Source organism: Brachyhypopomus gauderio, unplaced genomic scaffold (genome assembly GCF_052324685.1).
Source record: "Brachyhypopomus gauderio isolate BG-103 unplaced genomic scaffold, BGAUD_0.2 sc63, whole genome shotgun sequence".
Classification (NCBI taxonomy): domain Eukaryota; kingdom Metazoa; phylum Chordata; class Actinopteri; order Gymnotiformes; family Hypopomidae; genus Brachyhypopomus; species Brachyhypopomus gauderio.
The window spans coordinates 135143-160398 of NW_027506884.1; the positions used below are offsets into that span (position 1 = coordinate 135143).

Here is a 25256-nt window from a genome sequence, read left to right on the forward strand (position 1 = left end):
ACTTGTGGGTCCTGTAGTTACAGCAGGAGACACGATGGTCACAAATTAAAGAAAGCAACACCGACGAAGGTGGGATTCGAACCCACGCGTGCTATGCACAATGGATTAGCAGTCCATCGCCTTAACCTCTCGGCCACCTCATCAATTACAGTTGTGTGTCAATTGCGATTTCAAAGATGCAAACACTTTCACAGCACAAAAGGAGGCTTATATGACTTGTGGGTCCTGTAGTTACAGCAGGAGACACGATGGTCAGAAATTAAAGAAAGCAACACCGACGAAGGTGGGATTCGAATCCACGCGTGCTATGCACAATGGATTAGCAGTCCATCGCCTTAACCTCTCGGCCACTTCGTCGTTTGTGATTGTGTGTCGATAGCAATTTCAAAGAAGCAAACACTTTCACAGCACAAAAGAAGGCTTTTCTGACTTGTGGGTCCTGTAGTTACAGCAGGAGACACGATGGTCAGAAATTAAAGAAAGCAACACCAACGAAGGTGGGATTCGAACCCACGCGTGCTATGCACAATGGATTAGCAGTCCATCGCCTTAACCTCTCGGCCACCTCATCAATTACAGTTGTGTGTCAATTGCGATTTCAAAGATGCAAACACTTTCACAGCACAAAAGGAGGCTTATCTGACTTGTGGGTCCTGTAGTTACAGCAGGAGACACGATGGTCAGAAATTAAAGAAAGCAACACCGACGAAGGTGGGATTCGAACCCACGCGTGCTATGCACAATGGATTAGCAGTCCATCGCCTTAACCTCTCGGCCACTTCGTCGTTTGTGATTGTGTGTCGATAGCAATTTCAAAGAAGCAAACACTTTCACAGCACAAAAGAAGGCTTTTCTGACTTGTGGGTCCTGTAGTTACAGCAGGAGACACGATGGTCAGAAATTAAAGAAAGCAACACCAACGAAGGTGGGATTCGAACCCACGCGTGCTATGCACAATGGATTAGCAGTCCATCGCCTTAACCTCTCGGCCACCTCGTCGTTTGTGGTTGTGTGTCGATAGCAATTTCAAAGAAGCAAACACTTTCAGAGCACAAAAGCAGGCTTTTCTGACTTGTGGGTCCTGTAGTTACAGCAGGAGACACGATGGTCAGAAATTAAAGAAAGCAACACCGACGAAGGTGGGATTCGAACCCACGCGTGCTATGCACAATGGATTAGCAGTCCATCGCCTTAACCTCTCGGCCACCTCGTCGTTTGTGGTTGTGTGTCGATAGCAATTTCAAAGAAGCAAACACTTTCAGAGCACAAAAGAAGGCTTTTCTGACTTGTGGGTCCTGTAGTTACAGCAGGAGACACGATGGTCAGAAATTAAAGAAAGCAACACCGACGAAGGTGGGATTCGAACCCACGCGTGCTATGCACAATGGATTAGCAGTCCATCGCCTTAACCTCTCGGCCACCTCATCAATTACAGTTGTGTGTCAATTGCGATTTCAAAGATGCAAACACTTTCACAGCACAAAAGGAGGCTTATCTGACTTGTGGGTCCTGTAGTTACAGCAGGAGACACGATGGTCAGAAATTAAAGAAAGCAACACCGACGAAGGTGGGATTCGAACCCACGCATGCTATGCACAATGGATTAGCAGTCCATCGCCTTAACCTCTCGGCCACCTCGTCGTTTGTGATTGTGTGTCGATAGCAATTTCAAAGAAGCAAACACTTTCACAGCACAAAAGAAGGCTTTTCTGACTTGTGGGTCCTGTAGTTACAGCAGGAGACACGATGGTCAGAAATTAAAGAAAGCAACACCAACGAAGGTGGGATTCGAACCCACGCGTGCTATGCACAATGGATTAGCAGTCCATCGCCTTAACCTCTCGGCCACCTCGTCGTTTGTGGTTGTGTGTCGATAGCAATTTCAAAGAAGCAAACACTTTCAGAGCACAAAAGAAGGCTTTTCTGACTTGTGGGTCCTGTAGTTACAGCAGGAGACACGATGGTCACAAATTAAAGAAAGCAACACCGACGAAGGTGGGATTCGAACCCACGCGTGCTATGCACAATGGATTAGCAGTCCATCGCCTTAACCTCTCGGCCACCTCATCAATTACAGTTGTGTGTCAATTGCGATTTCAAAGATGCAAACACTTTCACAGCACAAAAGGAGGCTTATATGACTTGTGGGTCCTGTAGTTACAGCAGGAGACACGATGGTCAGAAATTAAAGAAAGCAACACCGACGAAGGTGGGATTCGAATCCACGCGTGCTATGCACAATGGATTAGCAGTCCATCGCCTTAACCTCTCGGCCACTTCGTCGTTTGTGATTGTGTGTCGATAGCAATTTCAAAGAAGCAAACACTTTCACAGCACAAAAGAAGGCTTTTCTGACTTGTGGGTCCTGTAGTTACAGCAGGAGACACGATGGTCAGAAATTAAAGAAAGCAACACCAACGAAGGTGGGATTCGAACCCACGCGTGCTATGCACAATGGATTAGCAGTCCATCGCCTTAACCTCTCGGCCACCTCATCAATTACAGTTGTGTGTCAATTGCGATTTCAAAGATGCAAACACTTTCACAGCACAAAAGGAGGCTTATCTGACTTGTGGGTCCTGTAGTTACAGCAGGAGACACGATGGTCAGAAATTAAAGAAAGCAACACCGACGAAGGTGGGATTCGAACCCACGCGTGCTATGCACAATGGATTAGCAGTCCATCGCCTTAACCTCTCGGCCACTTCGTCGTTTGTGATTGTGTGTCGATAGCAATTTCAAAGAAGCAAACACTTTCACAGCACAAAAGAAGGCTTTTCTGACTTGTGGGTCCTGTAGTTACAGCAGGAGACACGATGGTCAGAAATTAAAGAAAGCAACACCAACGAAGGTGGGATTCGAACCCACGCGTGCTATGCACAATGGATTAGCAGTCCATCGCCTTAACCTCTCGGCCACCTCGTCGTTTGTGGTTGTGTGTCGATAGCAATTTCAAAGAAGCAAACACTTTCAGAGCACAAAAGCAGGCTTTTCTGACTTGTGGGTCCTGTAGTTACAGCAGGAGACACGATGGTCAGAAATTAAAGAAAGCAACACCGACGAAGGTGGGATTCGAACCCACGCGTGCTATGCACAATGGATTAGCAGTCCATCGCCTTAACCTCTCGGCCACCTCGTCGTTTGTGGTTGTGTGTCGATAGCAATTTCAAAGAAGCAAACACTTTCAGAGCACAAAAGAAGGCTTTTCTGACTTGTGGGTCCTGTAGTTACAGCAGGAGACACGATGGTCAGAAATTAAAGAAAGCAACACCGACGAAGGTGGGATTCGAACCCACGCGTGCTATGCACAATGGATTAGCAGTCCATCGCCTTAACCTCTCGGCCACCTCATCAATTACAGTTGTGTGTCAATTGCGATTTCAAAGATGCAAACACTTTCACAGCACAAAAGGAGGCTTATCTGACTTGTGGGTCCTGTAGTTACAGCAGGAGACACGATGGTCAGAAATTAAAGAAAGCAACACCGACGAAGGTGGGATTCGAACCCACGCATGCTATGCACAATGGATTAGCAGTCCATCGCCTTAACCTCTCGGCCACCTCGTCGTTTGTGATTGTGTGTCGATAGCAATTTCAAAGAAGCAAACACTTTCACAGCACAAAAGAAGGCTTTTCTGACTTGTGGGTCCTGTAGTTACAGCAGGAGACACGATGGTCAGAAATTAAAGAAAGCAACACCAACGAAGGTGGGATTCGAACCCACGCGTGCTATGCACAATGGATTAGCAGTCCATCGCCTTAACCTCTCGGCCACCTCGTCGTTTGTGGTTGTGTGTCGATAGCAATTTCAAAGAAGCAAACACTTTCAGAGCACAAAAGAAGGCTTTTCTGACTTGTGGGTCCTGTAGTTACAGCAGGAGACATGATGGTCAGAAATTAAAGAAAGCAACACCGACGAAGGTGGGATTCGAACCCACGCGTGCTATGCACAATGGATTAGCAGTCCATCGCCTTAACCTCTCGGCCACCTCGTCGTTTGTGGTTGTGTGTCGATAGCAATTTCAAAGAAGCAAACACTTTCAGAGCACAAAAGAAGGCTTTTCTGACTTGTGGGTCCTGTAGTTACAGCAGGAGACATGATGGTCAGAAATTAAAGAAAGCAACACCGACGAAGGTGGGATTCGAACCCACGCGTGCTATGCACAATGGATTAGCAGTCCATCGCCTTAACCTCTCGGCCACCTCGTCGTTTGTGGTTGTGTGTCAATTGCGATTTCAAAGATGCAAACACTTTCACAGCACAAAAGGAGGCTTATCTGACTTGTGGGTCCTGCACTTACATCAGGAGACAGGATTGTCAGAAATTAAAGAAAGCAACACCGACGAAGGTGGGATTCGAACCCACGCGTGCTATGCACAATGGATTAGCAGTCCATCGCCTTAACCCTGATGAGATCCGGGCGTGGTCTACCTTCTTGGGGTCCAGCTGGGCGTGGGGGACCCATTGCATTTTTTGTTAAAATAATCAGCAGATTTAGCCCAATTGCAAGTAAAATAAACAATACATATGTTAAATTAGTTTGCTCTCATTTATTTATTAGTTACTTTTTTATTAAAATGTAACACAATAAGGAAATGAATCATAAATCATGCTGGCTGACAGGCTGGTCCTATGGCTAGCTGCTGACGGGCTGGTGCTAACGGAGCTGGCTGCTGCTCATCCTCCTTTTCATTATCACTATCAGACTCTGATATTTCAGAAATGTGATCCTGAATTTCTTCTTCTGAATCACCATCAAAATCCTCTGTCTCTTCCAATAGCAGCTGTAAGGCAGTCTGAACTGAGAATCGCTTTGCCATCTTTTATAGCATTTTTAGCATTTTTAGCATTTATAGCATCATGTCCCCATGATTGGATGAAACACACACTCACACACACATAGACACACACACACACACACACACACACACACACACACACACACACACACACACAGGTCCAGAGAGGAGGGATTGATAATGAGGGCTGAGAGAAAAGATGCTTCTTTCAGATCTCACCCCTTTGTCTCTATAGAGATTCTTCGTCTGCTGTCTGACAATATGCAATCAACCCCTGATGTGACAACCATCAAAAGTGTTGATGGTTGCTCACCTTTGCATGCCAAACTCCTCTGTCCTTTGTTTGTATATCCTTTAAAGTCATACAGACGACTATCAACTACCCAACCCAATGTTGATTGCCCACTTTGACTAGCCCAGGGCCCAGTGGACCCTGGACCCTGTATGTAATACAAATGTGAAGGGGGGGGTACGGGGGGGTGGTCATTGAAAATATTTTCTGATTTATGTTGCTCACAGAAAATGAGCCAAGGACCAATGAATCTCAGTTTGAAAAAAAAAAAATTGTAGAATTTTTTTAAGCTGATTTTTTAAAAATGGGTCCCACAGACCCTTGGACCATATAAGGGTTAACCTCTCGGCCACCTCGTCGTTTGTGGTTGTGTGTCAATTGCGATTTCAAACATGCAAACACTTTCACAGCACAAAAGGAGGCTTATCTGACTTGTGGGTCCTGCACTTATATGAGGAGACACGATTGTCAGAAATTAAAGAAAGCAACACCTACGAAGGTGGGATTCGAACCCACGCGTGCTATGCACAATGGATTAGCAGTCCATCGCCTTAACCTCTCGGCCACCTCGTCGTTTGTGGTTGTGTGTCGATAGCAATTTCAAAGAAGCAAACACTTTCACAGCACAAAAGAAGGCTTTTCTGACTTGTGGGTCCTGTAGTTACAGCAGGAGACACGATGGTCAGAAATTAAAGAAAGCAACACCGACGAAGGTGGGATTCGAACCCACGCGTGCTATGCACAATGGATTAGCAGTCCATCGCCTTAACCTCTCGGCCACCTCGTCGTTTGTGGTTGTGTGTCAATTGCGATTTCAAAGATGCAAACACTTTCACAGCACAAAAGGAGGCTTATCTGACTTGTGGGTCCTGCACTTATATGAGGAGACACGATTGTCAGAAATTAAAGAAAGCAACACCGACGAAGGTGGGATTTGAACCCACGCGTGCTATGCACAATGGATTAGCAGTCCATCGCCTTAACCTCTCGGCCACCTCGTCGTTTGTGGTTGTGTGTCGATTGCGATTTCAAAGATGCAAACACTTTCACAGCACAAAAGGAGGCTTATCTGACTTGTGGGTCCTGTAGTTACAGCAGGAGACACGATGGTCAGAAATTAAAGAAAGCAACACCGACGAAGGTGGGATTCGAACCCACGCGTGCTATGCACAATGGATTAGCAGTCCATCGCCTTAACCTCTCGGCCACCTCGTCGTTTGTGGTTGTGTGTCAATTGCGATTTCAAAGATGCAAACACTTTCACAGCACAAAAGGAGGCTTATCTGACTTGTGGGTCCTGCACTTATATGAGGAGACACGATTGTCAGAAATTAAAGAAAGCAACACCAACGAAGGTGGGATTCGAACCCACGCGTGCTATGCACAATGGATTAGCAGTCCATCGCCTTAACCTCTCGGCCACCTCGTCGTTTGTGGTTGTGTGTCGATTGCGATTTCAAAGATGCAAACACTTTCACAGCACAAAAGGGGGCTTATCTGACTTGTGGGTCCTGTAGTTACAGCAGGAGACACGATGGTCAGAAATTAAAGAAAGCAACACCGACGAAGGTGGGATTCGAACCCACGCGTGCTATGCACAATGGATTAGCAGTCCATCGCCTTAACCTCTCGGCCACCTCGTCGTTTGTGGTTGTGTGTCAATTGCGATTTCAAACATGCAAACACTTTCACAGCACAAAAGGAGGCTTATCTGACTTGTGGGTCCTGCACTTATATGAGGAGACACGATTGTCAGAAATTAAAGAAAGCAACACCTACGAAGGTGGGATTCGAACCCACGCATGCTATGCACAACGGATTAGCAGTCCATCGCCTTAACCTCTCGGCCACCTCGTCGTTTGTGGTTGTGTGTCGATAGCAATTTCAAAGAAGCAAACATTTTCACAGCACAAAAGAAGGCTTTTCTGACTTGTGGGTCCTGTAGTTACAGCAGGAGACACGATGGTCAGAAATTAAAGAAAGCAACACCGACGAAGGTGGGATTCGAACCCACGCGTGCTATGCACAATGGATTAGCAGTCCATCGCCTTAACCTCTCGGCCACCTCGTCGTTTGTGTTTGTGTGTGAATTGCGATTTCAAAGATGCAAACACTTTCACAGCACAAAAAGAGGCTTATCTGACTTGTGGGTCCTGCACTTATAAGAGGAGACACGATTGTCAGAAATTAAAGAAAGCAACACAGACGAAGGTGGGATTCGAACCCACGCGTGCTATGCACAATGGATTAGCAGTCCATCGCCTTAACCTCTCGGCCACCTCGTCATTTGTGGTTGTGTGTCGATTGCGATTTCAAAGATGCAAACACTTTCACAGCACAAAAGGAGGATTCTCTGACTTGTGGGTCCTGCACTTATATCAGGAGACACGATTGTCAGAAATTAAAGAAAGCAACACCGACGAAGGTGGGATTCGAACCCACGCGTGCTATGCACAATGGATTAGCAGTCCATCGCCTTAACCTCTCGGCCACCTCGTCGTTTGTGGTTGTGTGTCGATAGCAATTTCAAAGAAGCAAACACTTTCACAGAACAAAAGAAGGCTTTTCTGACTTGTGGGTCCTGTAGTTACAGCAGGAGACACGATGGTCAGAAATTAAAGAAAGCAACACCGACGAAGGTGGGATTCGAACCCACGCGTGCTATGCACAATGGACTAGCAGTCCATCGCCTTAACCTCTCGGCCACCTCGTCGTTTGTGGTTGTGTGTCGATAGCAATTTCAAAGAAGCAAACACTTTCAGAGCACAAAAGAAGGCTTTTCTGACTTGTGGGTCCTGTAGTTACAGCAGGAGACACGATGGTCAGAAATTAAAGAACGTAACACCGACGAAGGTGGGATTCGAACCCACGCGTGCTATGCACAATGGATTAGCAGTCCATCGCCTTAACCTCTCGGCCACCTCGTCGTTTGTGGTTGTGTGTCAATTGCGATTTCAAAGATGCAAACACTTTCACAGCACAAAAGGAGGCTTATCTGACTTGTGGGTCCTGCACTTACATCAGGAGACAGGATTGTCAGAAATTAAAGAAAGCAACACCGACGAAGGTGGGATTCGAACCCACGCGTGCTATGCACAATGGATTAGCAGTCCATCGCCTTAACCTCTCGGCCACCTCGTCAATTACAGTTTTGTGTCGATTGCGATTTCAAAGATGCAAACACTTTCACAGCACAAAAGGAGGCTTATCTGACTTGTGGGTCCTGTAGTTACAGCAGGAGACACGATGGTCAGAAATTAAAGAAAGCAACACCGACGAAGGTGGGATTCGAACCCACGCGTGCTATGCACAATGGATTAGCAGTCCATCGCCTTAACCTCTCGGCCACCTCGTCGTTTGTGGTTGTGTGTCGATAGCAATTTCAAAGAAGCAAACACTTTCACAGAACAAAAGAAGGCTTTTCTGACTTGTGGGTCCTGTAGTTACAGCAGGAGACACGATGGTCAGAAATTAAAGAAAGCAACACCGACGAAGGTGGGATTCGAACCCACGCGTGCTATGCACAATGGACTAGCAGTCCATCGCCTTAACCTCTCGGCCACCTCGTCGTTTGTGGTTGTGTGTCGATAGCAATTTCAAAGAAGCAAACACTTTCAGAGCACAAAAGAAGGCTTTTCTGACTTGTGGGTCCTGTAGTTACAGCAGGAGACACGATGGTCAGAAATTAAAGAACGCAACACCGACGAAGGTGGGATTCGAACCCACGCGTGCTATGCACAATGGATTAGCAGTCCATCGCCTTAACCTCTCGGCCACCTCGTCGTTTGTGGTTGTGTGTCGATAGCAATTTCAAAGAAGCAAACACTTTCAGAGCACAAAAGAAGGCTTTTCTGACTTGTGGGTCCTGTAGTTACAGCAGGAGACACGATGGTCAGAAATTAAAGAAAGCAACACCGACGAAGGTGGGATTCGAACCCACGCGTGCTATGCACAATGGATTAGCAGTCCATCGCCTTAACCTCTCGGCCACCTCGTCGTTTGTGGTTGTGTGTCAATTGCGATTTCAAAGATGCAAACACTTTCACAGCACAAAAGGAGGCTTATCTGACTTGTGGGTCCTGCACTTACATCAGGAGACAGGATTGTCAGAAATTAAAGAAAGCAACACCGACGAAGGTGGGATTCGAACCCACGCGTGCTATGCACAATGGATTAGCAGTCCATCGCCTTAACCTCTCGGCCACCTCGTCAATTACAGTTTTGTGTCGATTGCGATTTCAAAGATGCAAACACTTTCACAGCACAAAAGGAGGCTTATCTGACTTGTGGGTCCTGTAGTTACAGCAGGAGACACGATGGTCAGAAATTAAAGAAAGCAACACCGACGAAGGTGGGATTCGAACCCACGCGTGCTATGCACAATGGATTAGCAGTCCATCGCCTTAACCTCTCGGCCACCTCGTCGTTTGTGGTTGTGTGTCAATTGCGATTTCAAACATGCAAACACTTTCACAGCACAAAAGGAGGCTTATCTGACTTGTGGGTCCTGCACTTATATGAGGAGACACGATTGTCAGAAATTAAAGAAAGCAACACCTACGAAGGTGGGATTCGAACCCACGCATGCTATGCACAACGGATTAGCAGTTTATCGACTTAACCTCTCGGCCACCTCGTCGTTTGTGGTTGTGTGTCGATAGCAATTTCAAAGAAGCAAACACTTTCACAGCACAAAAGAAGGCTTTTCTGACTTGTGGGTCCTGTAGTTACAGCAGGAGACACGATTGTCAGAAATTAAAGAAAGCAACACCGACGAAGGTGGGATTCGAACCCACGCGTGCTATGCACAATGGATTAGCAGTCCATCGCCTTAACCTCTCGGCCACCTCGTCATTAGTGGTTGTGTGTCGATTGCGATTTCAAAGATGCAAACACTTTCACAGCACAAAAGGAGGATTCTCTGACTTGTGGGTCCTGCACTTATATCAGGAGACACGAGTGTCAGAAATTAAAGAAAGCAACACCGACGAAGGTGGGATTCGAACCCACGCGTGCTATGCACAATGGATTAGCAGCCCTTCGCCTTAACCTCTCGGCCACCTCGTCGTTTGTGGTTGTGTGTCGATAGCAATTTCAAAGAAGCAAACACTTTCACAGCACAAAAGAAGGCTTTTCTGACTTGTGGGTCCTGTAGTTACAGCAGGAGACACGATTGTCAGAAATTAAAGAAAGCAACAACGACGAAGGTGGGATTCGAACCCACGCGTGCTATGCACAATGGATTAGCAGTCCATCGCCTTAACCTCTCGGCACCTCGTCGTTTGTGGTTGTGTGTCGATTGCGATTTCAAAGATGCAAACACTTTCACAGCACAAAAGCAGCCGTATATGACTTGTGGGTCCTGCACTTACACCAGGAGAAACGATTGTGAGAAATTAAAGAAAGCAACACTGACGAAGGTGGGATTCGAACCCACGCGTGCTATGCACAATGGATTAGCAGTCCATCGCCTTAAACTCTCGGCCACCTCTTCAATTACAGTTGTGTGTCGATTGTGATTTCAAAGATGCAAACACTTTCACAGCACAAAAGGAGGCTTATCTGACTTGTGGGTCCTGCACTTACATCAGGAGACACGATTGTCAGAAATTAAAGAAAGCAACACCGACGAAGGTGGGATTTGAACACACGCGTGCTATGCACAATGGATTAGCAGTCCATCGCCTTAACCTCTCGGCCACCTCGTCCTTTGTGGTTGTGTGTCGATAGCAATTTCAAAGAAGCAAACACTTTCACAGCACAAAAGGAGGCTTATCTGACTTGTGGGTCCTGCACTTACATCAGGAGACACGATTGTCAGAAATTAAAGAAAGCAACACCGACGAAGGTGGGATTTGAACACACGCGTGCTATGCACAATGGATTAGCAGTCCATCGCCTTAACCTCTCGGCCACCTCGTCCTTTGTGGTTGTGTGTCGATAGCAATTTCAAAGAAGCAAACACTTTCACAGCACAAAAGGAGGCTTATCTGACTTGTGGGTCCTGCACTTACATCAGGAGACACGATTGTCAGAAATTAAAGAAAGCAACACCGACGAAGGTGGGATTTGAACACACGCGTGCTATGCACAATGGATTAGCAGTCCATCGCCTTAACCTCTCGGCCACCTCGTCGTTTGTGGTTGTGTGTCGATAGCAATTTCAAAGAAGCAAACACTTTCACAGCACAAAAGAAGGCTTTTCTGACTTGTGGGTCCTGTAGTTACAGCAGGAGACACGATTGTCAGAAATTAAAGAAAGCAACAACGACGAAGGTGGGATTCGAACCCACGGGTGCTATGCACAATGGATTAGCAGTCCATCGCCTTAACCTCTCGGCCACCTCGTCGTTTGTGGTTGTGTGTCGATTGCGATTTCAAAGATGCAAACACTTTCACAGCACAAAAGCAGCCGTATATGACTTGTGGGTCCTGCACTTACACCAGGAGAAACGATTGTCAGAAATTAAAGAAAGCAACACTGACGAAGGTGGGATTCGAACCCACGCGTGCTATGCACAATGGATTAGCAGTCCATCGCCTTAAACTCTCGGCCACCTCTTCAATTACAGTTGTGTGTCGATTGTGATTTCAAAGATGCAAACACTTTCACAGCACAAAAGGAGGCTTATCTGACTTGTGGGTCCTGCACTTACATCAGGAGACACGATTGTCAGAAATTAAAGAAAGCAACACCGACGAAGGTGGGATTTGAACACACGCGTGCTATGCACAATGGATTAGCAGTCCATCGCCTTAACCTCTCGGCCACCTCGTCCTTTGTGGTTGTGTGTCGATAGCAATTTCAAAGAAGCAAACACTTTCACAGCACAAAAGAAGGCTTTTCTGACTTGTGGGTCCTGTAGTTACAGCAGGAGACACTATGGTCAGAAATTAAAGAAAGCAACACCGACGAAGGTGGGATTCGGACCCACGCGTGCTATGCACAATGGATTAGCAGTCCATCGCCTTAACCTCTCGGCCACCTCGTCGTTTGTGGTTGTGTGTCGATAGCAATTTCAAAGAAGCAAACACTTTCACAGAACAAAAGAAGGCTTTTCTGACTTGTGGGTCCTGTAGTTACAGCAGGAGACACGATGGTCAGAAATTAAAGAAAGCAACACCGACGAAGGTGGGATTCGAACCCACGCGTGCTATGCACAATGGACTAGCAGTCCATCGCCTTAACCTCTCGGCCACCTCGTCGTTTGTGGTTGTGTGTCGATAGCAATTTCAAAGAAGCAAACACTTTCAGAGCACAAAAGAAGGCTTTTCTGACTTGTGGGTCCTGTAGTTACAGCAGGAGACACGATGGTCAGAAATTAAAGAACGCAACACCGACGAAGGTGGGATTCGAACCCACGCGTGCTATGCACAATGGATTAGCAGTCCATCGCCTTAACCTCTCGGCCACCTCGTCGTTTGTGGTTGTGTGTCGATAGCAATTTCAAAGAAGCAAACACTTTCAGAGCACAAAAGAAGGCTTTTCTGACTTGTGGGTCCTGTAGTTACAGCAGGAGACACGATGGTCAGAAATTAAAGAAAGCAACACCGACGAAGGTGGGATTCGAACCCACGCGTGCTATGCACAATGGATTAGCAGTCCATCGCCTTAACCTCTCGGCCACCTCATCGTTTGTGGTTGTGTGTCAATTGCGATTTCAAAGATGCAAACACTTTCACAGCACAAAAGAAGGCTTTTCTGACTTGTGGGTCCTGTAGTTACAGCAGGAGACACGATTGTCAGAAATTAAAGAAAGCAACACCGACGAAGGTGGGATTCGAACCCACGCGTGCTATGCACAATGGATTAGCAGTCCATCGCCTTAACCTCTCGGCCACCTCGTCATTTGTGGTTGTGTGTCGATTGCGATTTCAAAGATGCAAACACTTTCACAGCACAAAAGGAGGATTCTCTGACTTGTGGGTCCTGCACTTATATCAGGAGACACGAGTGTCAGAAATTAAAGAAAGCAACACCGACGAAGGTGGGATTCGAACCCACGCGTGCTATGCACAATGGATTAGCAGCCCTTCGCCTTAACCTCTCGGCCACCTCGTCGTTTGTGGTTGTGTGTCGATAGCAATTTCAAAGAAGCAAACACTTTCACAGCACAAAAGAAGGCTTTTCTGACTTGTGGGTCCTGTAGTTACAGCAGGAGACACGATTGTCAGAAATTAAAGAAAGCAACAACGACGAAGGTGGGATTCGAACCCACGCGTGCTATGCACAATGGATTAGCAGTCCATCGCCTTAACCTCTCGGCCACCTCGTCGTTTGTGGTTGTGTGTCGATTGCGATTTCAAAGATGCAAACACTTTCACAGCACAAAAGCAGCCGTATATGACTTGTGGGTCCTGCACTTACACCAGGAGAAACGATTGTCAGAAATTAAAGAAAGCAACACTGACGAAGGTGGGATTCGAACCCACGCGTGCTATGCACAATGGATTAGCAGTCCATCGCCTTAAACTCTCAGCCACCTCTTCAATTACAGTTGTGTGTCGATTGTGATTTCAAAGATGCAAACACTTTCACAGCACAAAAGGAGGCTTATCTGACTTGTGGGTCCTGCACTTACATCAGGAGACACGATTGTCAGAAATTAAAGAAAGCAACACCGACGAAGGTGGGATTTGAACACACGCGTGCTATGCACAATGGATTAGCAGTCCATCGCCTTAACCTCTCGGCCACCTCGTCCTTTGTGGTTGTGTGTCGATAGCAATTTCAAAGAAGCAAACACTTTCACAGCACAAAAGGAGGCTTATCTGACTTGTGGGTCCTGCACTTACATCAGGAGACACGATTGTCAGAAATTAAAGAAAGCAACACCGACGAAGGTGGGATTTGAACACACGCGTGCTATGCACAATGGATTAGCAGTCCATCGCCTTAACCTCTCGGCCACCTCGTCGTTTGTGGTTGTGTGTCGATAGCAATTTCAAAGAAGCAAACACTTTCACAGCACAAAAGAAGGCTTTTCTGACTTGTGGGTCCTGTAGTTACAGCAGGAGACACGATTGTCAGAAATTAAAGAAAGCAACAACGACGAAGGTGGGATTCGAACCCACGTGTGCTATGCACAATGGATTAGCAGTCCATCGCCTTAACCGCTCGGCCACCTCGTCGTTTGTGGTTGTGTGTCGATTGCGATTTCAAAGATGCAAACACTTTCACAGCACAAAAGCAGCCGTATATGACTTGTGGGTCCTGCACTTACACCAGGAGAAACGATTGTCAGAAATTAAAGAAAGCAACACTGACGAAGGTGGGATTCGAACCCACGCGTGCTATGCACAATGGATTAGCAGTCCATCGCCTTAAACTCTCGGCCACCTCTTCAATTACAGTTGTGTGTCGATTGTGATTTCAAAGATGCAAACACTTTCACAGCACAAAAGGAGGCTTATCTGACTTGTGGGTCCTGCACTTACATCAGGAGACACGATTGTCAGAAATTAAAGAAAGCAACACCGACGAAGGTGGGATTTGAACACACGCGTGCTATGCACAATGGATTAGCAGTCCATCGCCTTAACCTCTCGGCCACCTCGTCCTTTGTGGTTGTGTGTCGATAGCAATTTCAAAGAAGCAAACACTTTCACAGCACAAAAGAAGGCTTTTCTGACTTGTGGGTCCTGTAGTTACAGCAGGAGACACTATGGTCAGAAATTAAAGAAAGCAACACCGACGAAGGTGGGATTCGAACCCACGCGTGCTATGCACAATGGATTAGCAGTCCATCGCCTTAACCTCTCGGCCACCTCGTCGTTTGTGGTTGTGTGTCGATAGCAATTTCAAAGAAGCAAACACTTTCACAGAACAAAATAAGGCTTTTCTGACTTGTGGGTCCTGTAGTTACAGCAGGAGACACGATGGTCAGAAATTAAAGAAAGCAACACCGACGAAGGTGGGATTCGAACCCACGCGTGCTATGCACAATGGACTAGCAGTCCATCGCCTTAACCTCTCGGCCACCTCGTCGTTTGTGGTTGTGTGTCGATAGCAATTTCAAAGAAGCAAACACTTTCAGAGCACAAAAGAAGGCTTTTCTGACTTGTGGGTCCTGTAGTTACAGCAGGAGACACGATGGTCAGAAATTAAAGAACGCAACACCGACGAAGGTGGGATTCGAACCCACGCGTGCTATGCACAATGGATTAGCAGTCCATCGCCTTATCCTCTCGGCCACCTCGTCGTTTGTGGTTGTGTGTCGATAGCAATTTCAAAGAAGCAAACACTTTCAGAGCACAAAAGAAGGCTTTTCTGACTTGTGGGTCCTGTAGTTACAGCAGGAGACACGATGGTCAGAAATTAAAGAAAGCAACACCGACGAAGGTGGGATTCGAACCCACGCGTGCTATGCACAATGGATTAGCAGTCCATCGCCTTAACCTCTCGGCCACCTCGTCGTTTGTGGTTGTGTGTCAATTGCGATTTCAAAGATGCAAACACTTTCACAGCACAAAAGGAGGCTTATCTGACTTGTGGGTCCTGCACTTACATCAGGAGACACGATGGTCAGAAATTAAAGAAAGCAACACCGACGAAGGTGGGATTCGAACCCACGCGTGCTATGCACAATGGATTAGCAGTCCATCGCCTTAACCTCTCGGCCACCTCGTCAATTACAGTTTTGTGTCGATTGCGATTTCAAAGATGCAAACACTTTCACAGCACAAAAGGAGGCTTATCTGACTTGTGGGTCCTGTAGTTACAGCAGGAGACACGATGGTCAGAAATTAAAGAAAGCAACACCGACGAAGGTGGGATTCGAACCCACGCGTGCTATGCACAATGGATTAGCAGTCCATCGCCTTAACCTCTCGGCCACCTCGTCGTTTGTGGTTGTGTGTCAATTGCGATTTCAAACATGCAAACACTTTCACAGCACAAAAGGAGGCTTATCTGACTTGTGGGTCCTGCACTTATATGAGGAGACACGATTGTCAGAAATTAAAGAAAGCAACACCTACGAAGGTGGGATTCGAACCCACGCGTGCTATGCACAACGGATTAGCAGTCCATCGCCTTAACCTCTCGGCCACCTCGTCGTTTGTGGTTGTGTGTCGATAGCAATTTCAAAGAAGCAAACATTTTCACAGCACAAAAGAAGGCTTTTCTGACTTGTGGGTCCTGTAGTTACAGCAGGAGACACGATGGTCAGAAATTAAAGAAAGCAACACCGACGAAGGTGGGATTCGAACCCACGCGTGCTATGCACAATGGATTAGCAGTCCATCGCCTTAACCTCTCGGCCACCTCGTCATTTGTGGTTGTGTGTCGATTGCGATTTCAAAGATGCAAACACTTTCACAGCACAAAAGGAGGATTCTCTGACTTGTGGGTCCTGCACTTATATCAGGAGACACGATTGTCAGAAATTAAAGAAAGCAACACCGACGAAGGTGGGATTCGAACCCACGCGTGCTATGCACAATGGATTAGCAGCCCTTCGCCTTAACCTCTCGGCCACCTCGTCGTTTGTGGTTGTGTGTCGATAGCAATTTCAAAGAAGCAAACACTTTCACAGCACAAAAGAAGGCTTTTCTGACTTGTGGGTCCTGTAGTTACAGCAGGAGACACGATGGTCAGAAATTAAAGAAAGCAACACCGACGAAGGTGGGATTCGAACCCACGCGTGCTATGCACAATGGATTAGCAGTCCATCGCCTTAACCTCTTGGCCACCTCGTCGTTTGTGGTTGTGTGTCGATAGCAATTTCAAAGAAGCAAACACTTTCACAGCACAAAAGAAGGCTTTTCTGACTTGTGGGTCCTGTAGTTACAGCAGGAGACACGATTGTCAGAAATTAAAGAAAGCAACACCGACGAAGGTGGGATTCGAACCCACGCGTGCTATGCACAATGGATTAGCAGTCCATCGCCTTAACCTCTCGGCCACCTCGTCGTTTGTGGTTGTGTGTCGATTGCGATTTCAAAGATGCAAACACTTTCACAGCACAAAAGCAGCCGTATATGACTTGTGGGTCCTGCACTTACACCAGGAGAAACGATTGTCAGAAATTAAAGAAAGCAACACCGACGAAGTAGGATTCGAACCCACGCGTGCTATGCACAATGGATTAGCAGTCCATCGCCTTAACCTCTCGGCCACCTCGTCGTTTGTGGTTGTGTGTCGATAGCAATTTCAAAGAAGCAAACACTTTCACAGAACAAAAGAAGGCTTTTCTGACTTGTGGGTCCTGTAGTTACAGCAGGAGACACGATGGTCAGAAATTAAAGAAAGCAACACCGACGAAGGTGGGATTCGAACCCACGCGTGCTATGCACAATGGACTAGCAGTCCATCGCCTTAACCTCTCGGCCACCTCGTCGTTTGTGGTTGTGTGTCGATAGCAATTTCAAAGAAGCAAACACTTTCAGAGCACAAAAGAAGGCTTTTCTGACTTGTGGGTCCTGTAGTTACAGCAGGAGACACGATGGTCAGAAATTAAAGAACGTAACACCGACGAAGGTGGGATTCGAACCCACGCGTGCTATGCACAATGGATTAGCAGTCCATCGCCTTAACCTCGCGGCCACCTCGTCGTTTGTGGTTGTGTGTCGATAGCAATTTCAAAGAAGCAAACACTTTCAGAGCACAAAAGAAGGCTTTTCTGACTTGTGGGTCCTGTAGTTACAGCAGGAGACACGATGGTCAGAAATTAAAGAAAGCAACACCGACGAAGGTGGGATTCGAACCCACGCGTGCTATGCACAATGGATTAGCAGTCCATCGCCTTAACCTCTCGGCCACCTCGTCGTTTGTGGTTGTGTGTCAATTGCGATTTCAAAGATGCAAACACTTTCACAGCACAAAAGGAGGCTTATCTGACTTGTGGGTCCTGCACTTACATCAGGAGACAGGATTGTCAGAAATTAAAGAAAGCAACACCGACGAAGGTGGGATTCGAACCCACGCGTGCTATGCACAATGGATTAGCAGTCCATCGCCTTAACCTCTCGGCCACCTCGTCAATTACAGTTTTGTGTCGATTGCGATTTCAAAGATGCAAACACTTTCACAGCACAAAAGGAGGCTTATCTGACTTGTGGGTCCTGTAGTTACAGCAGGAGACACGATGGTCAGAAATTAAAGAAAGCAACACAGACGAAGGTGGGATTCGAACCCACGCGTGCTATGCACAATGGATTAGCAGTCCATCGCCTTAACCTCTCGGCCACCTCGTCGTTTGTGGTTGTGTGTCAATTGCGATTTCAAACATGCAAACACTTTCACAGCACAAAAGGAGGCTTATCTGACTTGTGGGTCCTGCACTTACATCAGGAGACACGATTGTCAGAAATTAAAGAAAGCAACACCGACGAAGGTGGGATTTGAACACACGCGTGCTATGCACAATGGATTAGCAGTACATCGCCTTAACCTCTCGGCCACCTCGTCGTTTGTGGTTGTGTGTCGATAGCAATTTCAAAGAAGCAAACACTTTCACAGCACAAAAGAAGGCTTTTCTGACTTGTGGGTGCTGTAGTTACAGCAGGAGACACGATTGTCAGAAATTAAAGAAAGCAACAACGACGAAGGTGGGATTCGAACCCACGCGTGCTATGCACAATGGATTAGCAGTCCATCGCCTTAACCTCTCGGCCACCTCGTCGTTTGTGGTTGTGTGTCAATTGCGATTTCAAAGATGCAAACACTTTCACAGCACAAAAGCAGCCGTATATGACTTGTGGGTCCTGCACTTACACCAGGAGAAACGATTGTCAGAAATTAACACTAGAGCTCCTAGAGAAGCGAAAAATTTCACAGGGCTTGGTAGGGTCCATGTAGCCCACTCCCCTGCTGTGAAGGGATTAACGCCCATTGTCTTGGTAATGCGGTGGAAGCGGCTCACCCCCAGCTCATACGCCTGCCAAAGCACAAGCTGGCTCACCCCCAAGCTCATATGACCAAAACGCCAAACGTGATACTTCACGAAAAAGTTGAAGTTACAAGCAGACTGTATGTTACCGATACTACAACAAACGGCAGAAAATTTGTAGACTCGTGTTTCAAAAGTTACAATTCAATCGCACGTAGAGACGACAGTTTCTCGAATGAGTCTTGTCAAACAATAAAAATAAATAAAAATGTTTGAATCTTGCTCTTTGTATATTTCATATACTATACTATATAATATTTGTTGTAATCAAACACTTTCTCTTTCCGCGTTTGAATTCGCGTTTGAAAAGCTAAGAAATTATATGGCGCAATTAGCTTGATGCTAATGTTATATAGGAAATCCCATATCATTGCTAGCGAAAATTAGCATGGTCGCGTTGCATCACTGCATCACTGATAAATGTTGTGATCTAAACAGCAGGCTGGAAAAGGAGAGGAAAAGACAGGAAAACAAATTCATGTGCTCTCTATCTATCTATCTATCTATCTATCTGTCTATATTTGTGTTAGAAGCATTTGATAGAAGCATTTGTGTTTCTGCTTGTTTGTGATCTAAACAGCAGGCTTGAATCTTGCTCTTTGTACATTTCTCATACTATCTATCTATCTATCTATCTATCTATCTATATTTGTGTTAGAAGCATTTGATAGAAGCATTTGTGTTTCTGCTTGTTTGTGATCTAAACAGCAAGCTTGAATCTTGCTCTTTGTACATTTCTTATACTATCTATCTATCTATATTTGTGTTAGAAGCATTTGATAGAAGCATTTGTGTTTCTGCTTGTTTGTGATCTAAACAGCAGGCTTGAATCTTGCTCTTTGTACATTTCTTATACTATCTATCTATCTATATTTGTGTTAGAAGCATTTGATAGAAGCATTTGTGTTTCTGCTTGTTTGTGATCTAAACAGCAGGCTTGAATCTTGCTCTTTGTACATTTCTTATACTATCTATCTATCTATCTATATTTGTGTTAGAACCATTTGATAGAAGCATTTGTGTTTCTGCTTGTTTGTGATCTAAACAGCAGGCTTGAATCTTGCTCTTTGTACATTTCTTATACTATCTATCTATCTATCTATCTATATTTGTGTTAGAACCATTTGATAGAAGCATTTGTGTTTCTGCTTGTTTGTGATCTAAACAGCAGGCTTGAATCTTGCTCTTTGTACATTTCTTATACTATCTATCTATCTATCTATCTATCTATATTTGTGTTAGAACCATTTGATAGAAGCATTTGTGTTTCTGCTTGTTTGTGATCTAAACAGCAGGCTTGAATCTTGCTCTTTGTACATTTCTTATACTACCTCTCTATCTATCTATCTATCTATCTACCTATCTATCTATCTATATTTGTGTTAGAAGCATTTGGTAGAAGCATTTGTGTTTCTGCTTGTTTGTGATCTGTGATCTGTGACTTCTGGGTGCAGAGACTTTCTGGGTGAGGCTGCTGCCTCAGTCTTGCTCTGTGAATTAACATAATAAAGGGTGATGTTTGGCTTTGCTAATTGCTGGCAAGAAGGAGAAGAAGGAGGGGTGATGTCCTCAGAATCCTGAATTCTCAGGAGCCCTAGTGTTAAAGAAAGCAACACTGACGAAGGTGGGATTCGAACCCACGCGTGCTATGCACAATGGATTAGCAGTCCATCGCCTTAAACTCTCGGCCACCTCTTCAATTACAGTTGTGTGTCGATTGTGATTTCAAAGATGCAAACACTTTCACAGCACAAAAGGAGGCTTATCTGACTTGTGGGTCCTGCACTTACATCAGGAGACACGATTGTCAGAAATTAAAGAAAGCAACACCGACGAAGGTGGGATTTGAACACACGCGTGCTATGCACAATGGATTAGCAGTCCATCGCCTTAACCTCTCGGCCACCTCGTCCTTTGTGGTTGTGTGTCGATAGCAATTTCAAAGAAGCAAACACTTTCACAGCACAAAAGGAGGCTTATCTGACTTGTGGGTCCTGCACTTACATCAGGAGACACGATTGTCAGAAATTAAAGAAAGCAACACCGGCGAAGGTGGGATTTGAACACACGCGTGCTATGCACAATGGATTAGCAGTCCATCGCCTTAACCTCTCGGCCACCTCGTCGTTTGTGGTTGTGTGTCGATTGCGATTTCAAAGATGCAAACACTTTCACAGCACAAAAGCAGCCGTATATGACTTGTGGGTCCTGCACTTACACCAGGAGAAACGATTGTCAGAAATTAAAGAAAGCAACACCGACGAAGGTGGGATTCAAACCCACGCGTGCTATGCACAATGGATTAGCAGTCCATCGCCTTAACCTCTCGGCCACCTCGTTGTTTGTGGTTGTGTGTCGATTGCGATTTCAAAGATGCAAACACTTTCACAGCACAAAAGGAGGCTTCTCTGACTTGTGGGTCCTGCACTTATATCAGGAGACACGATTGTCAGAAATTAAAGAAAGCAACATCAACGAAGGTGGGATTCGAACCCACGCGTGCTATGCACAATGGATTAGCAGTCCATCGCCTTAACCTCTCGGCCACCTCGTCCTTTGTGGTTGAGTGTCGATAGCATTTTCAAAGAAGCAAACACTTTCAGAGCACAAAAGAAGGCTTTTCTGACTTGTGGGTCCTGTAGTTACAGCAGGAGACACGATGGTCAGAAATGAAAGAAAGCAACACCGACGAAGGTGGGATTCGAACCCACGCGTGCTATGCACAATGAATTAGCAGTCCATCGCCTTAACCTCTCGGCCACCTCGTCGTTTGTGGTTGTGTGTCGATAGCAATTTCAAAGAAGCAAACACTTTCAGAGCACAAAAGAAGGCTTTTCTGACTTGTGGGTCCTGTAGTTACAGCAGGAGACACGATGGTCAGAAATTAAAGAAAGCAACACCGACGAAGGTGGGATTCGAACCCACGCGTGCTATGCACAATGGATTAGCAGTCCATCGCCTTAACCTCTCGGCCACCTCGTTGTTTGTGGTTGTGTGTCGATTGCGATTTCAAAGATGCAAACACTTTCACAGCACAAAAGGAGGCTTCTCTGACTTGTGGGTCCTGCACTTATATCAGGAGACACGATTGTCAGAAATTAAAGAAAGCAACACAGACGAAGGTGTGATTCGAACCCACGCGTGCTATGCACAATGGATTAGCAGTCCATCGCCTTAACCTCTCGGCCACCTCGTCATTTGTGGTTGTGTGTCGATAGCAATTTCAAAGAAGCAAACACTTTCAGAGCACAAAAGAAGGCTTTTCTGACTTGTGGGTCCTGTAGTTACAGCAGGAGACACGATGGTCAGAAATTAAAGAAAGCAACACCAACGAAGGTGGGATTCGAACCCACGCGTGCTATGCACAATGGATTAGCAGTCCATCTCCTTAACCTCTCGGCCACCTCGTCCTTTGTGGTTGAGTGTCGATAGCATTTTCAAAGAAGCAAACACTTTCAGAGCACAAAAGAAGGCTTTTCTGACTTGTGGGTCCTGTAGTTACAGCAGGAGACACGATGGTCAGAAATGAAAGAAAGCAACACCGACGAAGGTGGGATTCGAACCCACGCGTGCTATGCACAATGAATTAGCAGTCCATCGCCTTAACCTCTCGGCCACCTCGTCGTTTGTGGTTGTGTGTCGATAGCAATTTCAAAGAAGCAAACACTTTCAGAGCACAAAAGAAGGCTTTTCTGACTTGTGGGTCCTGTAGTTACAGCAGGAGACACGATGGTCAGAAATTAAAGAACGCAACACCGACGAAGGTGGGATTCGAACCCACGCGTGCTATGCACAATGGATTAGCAGTCCATCACCTTAACCTCTCGGCCACCTCGTCGTTTGTGGTTGTGTGTCGATAGCAATTTCAAAGAAGCAAACACTTTCAGAGCACAAAAGAAGGCTTTTCTGACTTGTGGGTCCTGTAGTTACAGCAGGAGACACGATGGTCAGAAATTAAAGAAAGCAACACCGACGAAGGTGGGATTCGAACCCACGCGTGCTATGCACAATGGATTAGCAGTCCATCGCCTTAACCTCTCGGCCACCTCGTCGTTTGTGGTTGTGTGTCAATTGCGATTTCAAAGATGCAAACACTTTCACAGCACAAAAGGAGGCTTATCTGACTGGTGGGTCCTGCACTTACATCAGGAGACACGATTGTCAGAAATTAAAGAAAGCAACACCGGCGAAGGTGGGATTTGAACACACGCGTGCTATGCACAATGGATTAGCAGTCCATCGCCTTAACCTCTCGGCCACCTCTTCAATTACAGTTGTGTGTCGATTGTGATTTCAAAGATGCAAACACTTTCACAGCACAAACGCAGCCGTATATGACTTGTGGGTCCTGCACTTACACCAGGAGAAACGATTGTCAGAAATTAAAGAAAGCAACACCGGCGAAGGTGGGATTTGAACACACGCGTGCTATGCACAATGGATTAGCAGTCCATCGCCTTAACCTCTCGGCCACCTCTTCAATTACAGTTGTGTGTCGATTGTGATTTCAAAGATGCAAACACTTTCACAGCACAAACGCAGCCGTATATGACTTGTGGGTCCTGCACTTACACCAGGAGAAACGATTGTCAGAAATTAAAGAAAGCAACACCGACGAAGGTGGGATTCGAACCCACGCGTGCTATGCACAATGGATTAGCAGTCCATCGCCTTAACCTCTCGGCCACCTCGTCGTTTGTGGTTGTGTGTCGATAGCAATTTCAAAGAAGCAAACACTTTCACAGCACAAAAGAAGGCTTTTCTGACTTGTGGGTCCTGTAGTTACAGCAGGAGACACGATGGTCAGAAATTAAAGAAAGCAACACCGACGAAGGTGGGATTCGAACCCACGCGTGCTATGCACAATGGATTAGCAGTCCATCGCCTTAACCTCTCGGCCACCTCGTCGTTTGTGGTTGTGTGTCGATAGCAATTTCAAAGAAGCAAACACTTTCACAGAACAAAAGAAGGCTTTTCTGACTTGTGGGTCCTGTAGTTACAGCAGGAGACACGATGGTCAGAAATTAAAGAAAGCAACACCGACGAAGGTGGGATTCGAACCCACGCGTGCTATGCACAATGGACTAGCAGTCCATCGCCTTAACCTCTCGGCCACCTCGTCGTTTGTGGTTGTGTGTCGATAGCAATTTCAAAGAAGCAAACACTTTCAGAGCACAAAAGAAGGCTTTTCTGACTTGTGGGTCCTGTAGTTACAGCAGGAGACACGATGGTCAGAAATTAAAGAACGCAACACCGACGAAGGTGGGATTCGAACCCACGCGTGCTATGCACAATGGATTAGCAGTCCATCGCCTTATCCTCTCGGCCACCTCGTCGTTTGTGGTTGTGTGTCGATAGCAATTTCAAAGAAGCAAACACTTTCAGAGCACAAAAGAAGGCTTTTCTGACTTGTGGGTCCTGTAGTTACAGCAGGAGACACGATGGTCAGAAATTAAAGAAAGCAACACCGACGAAGGTGGGATTCGAACCCACGCGTGCTATGCACAATGGATTAGCAGTCCATCGCCTTAACCTCTCGGCCACCTCGTCGTTTGTGGTTGTGTGTCAATTGCGATTTCAAAGATGCAAACACTTTCACAGCACAAAAGGAGGCTTATCTGACTTGTGGGTCCTGCACTTACATCAGGAGACACGATGGTCAGAAATTAAAGAAAGCAACACCGACGAAGGTGGGATTCGAACCCACGCGTGCTATGCACAATGGATTAGCAGTCCATCGCCTTAACCTCTCGGCCACCTCGTCAATTACAGTTTTGTGTCGATTGCGATTTCAAAGATGCAAACACTTTCACAGCACAAAAGGAGGCTTATCTGACTTGTGGGTCCTGTAGTTACAGCAGGAGACACGATGGTCAGAAATTAAAGAAAGCAACACCGACGAAGGTGGGATTCGAACCCACGCGTGCTATGCACAATGGATTAGCAGTCCATCGCCTTAACCTCTCGGCCACCTCGTCGTTTGTGGTTGTGTGTCAATTGCGATTTCAAACATGCAAACACTTTCACAGCACAAAAGGAGGCTTATCTGACTTGTGGGTCCTGCACTTATATGAGGAGACACGATTGTCAGAAATTAAAGAAAGCAACACCTACGAAGGTGGGATTCGAACCCACGCGTGCTATGCACAACGGATTAGCAGTCCATCGCCTTAACCTCTCGGCCACCTCGTCGTTTGTGGTTGTGTGTCGATAGCAATTTCAAAGAAGCAAACATTTTCACAGCACAAAAGAAGGCTTTTCTGACTTGTGGG

General features: G+C 46.2%; 35 non-coding genes across 35 annotated transcripts; all 35 read right to left on the bottom strand.

The window, feature by feature from the left end:
* Positions 1-1131: 1131 nt before the first annotated feature.
* trnas-gcu (transfer RNA serine (anticodon GCU)) lies at positions 1132-1213 on the bottom strand. Its single transcript has one exon. It is a non-coding gene; the product is annotated as a tRNA-Ser (tRNA).
* A 1844-nt stretch (positions 1214-3057) lies between these two features.
* On the bottom strand, positions 3058-3139 carry trnas-gcu (transfer RNA serine (anticodon GCU)). The gene has a single exon. It is a non-coding gene; the product is annotated as a tRNA-Ser (tRNA).
* Positions 3140-3913: 774 nt separating this feature from the next.
* trnas-gcu (transfer RNA serine (anticodon GCU)) lies at positions 3914-3995 on the bottom strand. The gene has a single exon. It is a non-coding gene; the product is annotated as a tRNA-Ser (tRNA).
* Positions 3996-4127: 132 nt separating this feature from the next.
* Positions 4128-4209, bottom strand: trnas-gcu (transfer RNA serine (anticodon GCU)). The gene has a single exon. It is a non-coding gene; the product is annotated as a tRNA-Ser (tRNA).
* Positions 4210-5797: 1588 nt separating this feature from the next.
* Positions 5798-5879, bottom strand: trnas-gcu (transfer RNA serine (anticodon GCU)). The gene has a single exon. It is a non-coding gene; the product is annotated as a tRNA-Ser (tRNA).
* Positions 5880-6225: 346 nt separating this feature from the next.
* On the bottom strand, positions 6226-6307 carry trnas-gcu (transfer RNA serine (anticodon GCU)). Its single transcript has one exon. It is a non-coding gene; the product is annotated as a tRNA-Ser (tRNA).
* Positions 6308-6653: 346 nt separating this feature from the next.
* On the bottom strand, positions 6654-6735 carry trnas-gcu (transfer RNA serine (anticodon GCU)). Its single transcript has one exon. It is a non-coding gene; the product is annotated as a tRNA-Ser (tRNA).
* A 346-nt stretch (positions 6736-7081) lies between these two features.
* Positions 7082-7163, bottom strand: trnas-gcu (transfer RNA serine (anticodon GCU)). The gene has a single exon. It is a non-coding gene; the product is annotated as a tRNA-Ser (tRNA).
* Positions 7164-7509: 346 nt separating this feature from the next.
* On the bottom strand, positions 7510-7591 carry trnas-gcu (transfer RNA serine (anticodon GCU)). The gene has a single exon. It is a non-coding gene; the product is annotated as a tRNA-Ser (tRNA).
* Positions 7592-7937: 346 nt separating this feature from the next.
* trnas-gcu (transfer RNA serine (anticodon GCU)) lies at positions 7938-8019 on the bottom strand. Its single transcript has one exon. It is a non-coding gene; the product is annotated as a tRNA-Ser (tRNA).
* A 132-nt stretch (positions 8020-8151) lies between these two features.
* On the bottom strand, positions 8152-8233 carry trnas-gcu (transfer RNA serine (anticodon GCU)). Its single transcript has one exon. It is a non-coding gene; the product is annotated as a tRNA-Ser (tRNA).
* Positions 8234-8365: 132 nt separating this feature from the next.
* On the bottom strand, positions 8366-8447 carry trnas-gcu (transfer RNA serine (anticodon GCU)). The gene has a single exon. It is a non-coding gene; the product is annotated as a tRNA-Ser (tRNA).
* Positions 8448-8793: 346 nt separating this feature from the next.
* On the bottom strand, positions 8794-8875 carry trnas-gcu (transfer RNA serine (anticodon GCU)). Its single transcript has one exon. It is a non-coding gene; the product is annotated as a tRNA-Ser (tRNA).
* A 132-nt stretch (positions 8876-9007) lies between these two features.
* Positions 9008-9089, bottom strand: trnas-gcu (transfer RNA serine (anticodon GCU)). The gene has a single exon. It is a non-coding gene; the product is annotated as a tRNA-Ser (tRNA).
* Positions 9090-9221: 132 nt separating this feature from the next.
* Positions 9222-9303, bottom strand: trnas-gcu (transfer RNA serine (anticodon GCU)). The gene has a single exon. It is a non-coding gene; the product is annotated as a tRNA-Ser (tRNA).
* A 132-nt stretch (positions 9304-9435) lies between these two features.
* Positions 9436-9517, bottom strand: trnas-gcu (transfer RNA serine (anticodon GCU)). Its single transcript has one exon. It is a non-coding gene; the product is annotated as a tRNA-Ser (tRNA).
* Positions 9518-9863: 346 nt separating this feature from the next.
* trnas-gcu (transfer RNA serine (anticodon GCU)) lies at positions 9864-9945 on the bottom strand. Its single transcript has one exon. It is a non-coding gene; the product is annotated as a tRNA-Ser (tRNA).
* A 2485-nt stretch (positions 9946-12430) lies between these two features.
* Positions 12431-12512, bottom strand: trnas-gcu (transfer RNA serine (anticodon GCU)). The gene has a single exon. It is a non-coding gene; the product is annotated as a tRNA-Ser (tRNA).
* Positions 12513-12858: 346 nt separating this feature from the next.
* trnas-gcu (transfer RNA serine (anticodon GCU)) lies at positions 12859-12940 on the bottom strand. The gene has a single exon. It is a non-coding gene; the product is annotated as a tRNA-Ser (tRNA).
* Positions 12941-13286: 346 nt separating this feature from the next.
* On the bottom strand, positions 13287-13368 carry trnas-gcu (transfer RNA serine (anticodon GCU)). Its single transcript has one exon. It is a non-coding gene; the product is annotated as a tRNA-Ser (tRNA).
* A 1416-nt stretch (positions 13369-14784) lies between these two features.
* Positions 14785-14866, bottom strand: trnas-gcu (transfer RNA serine (anticodon GCU)). The gene has a single exon. It is a non-coding gene; the product is annotated as a tRNA-Ser (tRNA).
* Positions 14867-15426: 560 nt separating this feature from the next.
* trnas-gcu (transfer RNA serine (anticodon GCU)) lies at positions 15427-15508 on the bottom strand. Its single transcript has one exon. It is a non-coding gene; the product is annotated as a tRNA-Ser (tRNA).
* Positions 15509-15640: 132 nt separating this feature from the next.
* On the bottom strand, positions 15641-15722 carry trnas-gcu (transfer RNA serine (anticodon GCU)). The gene has a single exon. It is a non-coding gene; the product is annotated as a tRNA-Ser (tRNA).
* Positions 15723-15854: 132 nt separating this feature from the next.
* Positions 15855-15936, bottom strand: trnas-gcu (transfer RNA serine (anticodon GCU)). Its single transcript has one exon. It is a non-coding gene; the product is annotated as a tRNA-Ser (tRNA).
* Positions 15937-16282: 346 nt separating this feature from the next.
* Positions 16283-16364, bottom strand: trnas-gcu (transfer RNA serine (anticodon GCU)). The gene has a single exon. It is a non-coding gene; the product is annotated as a tRNA-Ser (tRNA).
* A 560-nt stretch (positions 16365-16924) lies between these two features.
* trnas-gcu (transfer RNA serine (anticodon GCU)) lies at positions 16925-17006 on the bottom strand. Its single transcript has one exon. It is a non-coding gene; the product is annotated as a tRNA-Ser (tRNA).
* Positions 17007-17779: 773 nt separating this feature from the next.
* On the bottom strand, positions 17780-17861 carry trnas-gcu (transfer RNA serine (anticodon GCU)). Its single transcript has one exon. It is a non-coding gene; the product is annotated as a tRNA-Ser (tRNA).
* Positions 17862-17993: 132 nt separating this feature from the next.
* On the bottom strand, positions 17994-18075 carry trnas-gcu (transfer RNA serine (anticodon GCU)). The gene has a single exon. It is a non-coding gene; the product is annotated as a tRNA-Ser (tRNA).
* A 560-nt stretch (positions 18076-18635) lies between these two features.
* trnas-gcu (transfer RNA serine (anticodon GCU)) lies at positions 18636-18717 on the bottom strand. Its single transcript has one exon. It is a non-coding gene; the product is annotated as a tRNA-Ser (tRNA).
* A 4237-nt stretch (positions 18718-22954) lies between these two features.
* Positions 22955-23036, bottom strand: trnas-gcu (transfer RNA serine (anticodon GCU)). The gene has a single exon. It is a non-coding gene; the product is annotated as a tRNA-Ser (tRNA).
* Positions 23037-23596: 560 nt separating this feature from the next.
* Positions 23597-23678, bottom strand: trnas-gcu (transfer RNA serine (anticodon GCU)). Its single transcript has one exon. It is a non-coding gene; the product is annotated as a tRNA-Ser (tRNA).
* Positions 23679-23810: 132 nt separating this feature from the next.
* On the bottom strand, positions 23811-23892 carry trnas-gcu (transfer RNA serine (anticodon GCU)). The gene has a single exon. It is a non-coding gene; the product is annotated as a tRNA-Ser (tRNA).
* A 560-nt stretch (positions 23893-24452) lies between these two features.
* Positions 24453-24534, bottom strand: trnas-gcu (transfer RNA serine (anticodon GCU)). Its single transcript has one exon. It is a non-coding gene; the product is annotated as a tRNA-Ser (tRNA).
* A 132-nt stretch (positions 24535-24666) lies between these two features.
* Positions 24667-24748, bottom strand: trnas-gcu (transfer RNA serine (anticodon GCU)). Its single transcript has one exon. It is a non-coding gene; the product is annotated as a tRNA-Ser (tRNA).
* Positions 24749-24880: 132 nt separating this feature from the next.
* On the bottom strand, positions 24881-24962 carry trnas-gcu (transfer RNA serine (anticodon GCU)). The gene has a single exon. It is a non-coding gene; the product is annotated as a tRNA-Ser (tRNA).
* Positions 24963-25256: the final 294 nt, after the last annotated feature.